This window comes from Penaeus monodon, chromosome 20 (assembly GCF_015228065.2).
Source record: "Penaeus monodon isolate SGIC_2016 chromosome 20, NSTDA_Pmon_1, whole genome shotgun sequence".
In the NCBI taxonomy this organism is placed as follows: Eukaryota; Metazoa; Arthropoda; class Malacostraca; order Decapoda; family Penaeidae; genus Penaeus; species Penaeus monodon.
Window position 1 is genome coordinate 37,060,539 of NC_051405.1, and position 1,141 is coordinate 37,061,679.

Consider the following 1,141-nt stretch of genomic DNA (forward strand, 5'->3'; position numbering starts at 1 on the left):
AAGTGGAAAGAGAGAGGAAAAGGAAGAAACACTAAAAAGATAGGGAAGAGAAAACAGGTAGAGTGGGGGAGGAGACGAGATGAAGTAGGGGAATGCGAAGAGTGAAAGAGAGAGGAAAGAGAATGGAGAAGAGGGGTGGGTGGGAAAAATATGGGCATTTCTGATTAACGTTGACTTTTGTACGGTAAGGTTATATATTTAGATATAGGAGAGAGACTGTACTTTTGTGTATATGTGCATCTGGTTTTGCTTTTCCCCAAAAAATTACGAATGGTTTGCGAGGTTTTAAACGTGAATCACACTTATTTTCTTGTGCCATTCATCCTTTTCAACATAAACCTTGTTCAGTGTAACCGAAAAAGAACCTTGATGTCTGTGGCCCAAAGCAATTGCAATAGCAGAAACCCAAGGAGGCAAAATGGACAGCAGAAATAGAGGAAATTACTGGTATCTCTGCGGGCCGTCCGAAGCCTCACGTTTCTGTTACAATGACTAACGGCTCAGAATAACTCACGACTTGCATACAGTGACTTGCAACTTGAATACTGTGGTACGACGAATGCAATGACTTGCGACACAAATGCAGTGACTCACTATAAGACAGTTGCTCGTGACTCAGATGCAAATGACACATGACTTCAAGACAGTAACTTCCGATTCGAATACAATGATTATGACTCGAATACAATTACTCACGACTCGAATACAGTGACACGACTTCAAGACAGTAACTCACAACCCGAATACAGTGAAACGTGACTCAAATGCAATGACTCACTTCAAGACAATTACTCATGACTTGAATGCAGCGACTCACGGCTTCAGGACAATAATTCACAATTGGAATACAGTGAGTCCCGACTCGGACACGATCACGTCTCGTGGTGCAGTGAGTCTGTGATGAGTCGAATGCGATTCTCTTCCCAATGGGGCGTAGAGCGTAGACGTGGCGGGGGTGTGGGGGGAGGGAGGGAGATGGGGTGATTGAGGTGGGGAAGGTTGGATCAGCAGTGCCTCTTCCCCACCACTGCCAGCGGGTCGTTATTAGGTTAGAGACGCCCGCGCCCGCCTCTCGGCCTCCTGCACCTTCCTGCACGCCCGCGCCTCAATCTGCTGACGGCAAGGATTCCACTCCGCTCGC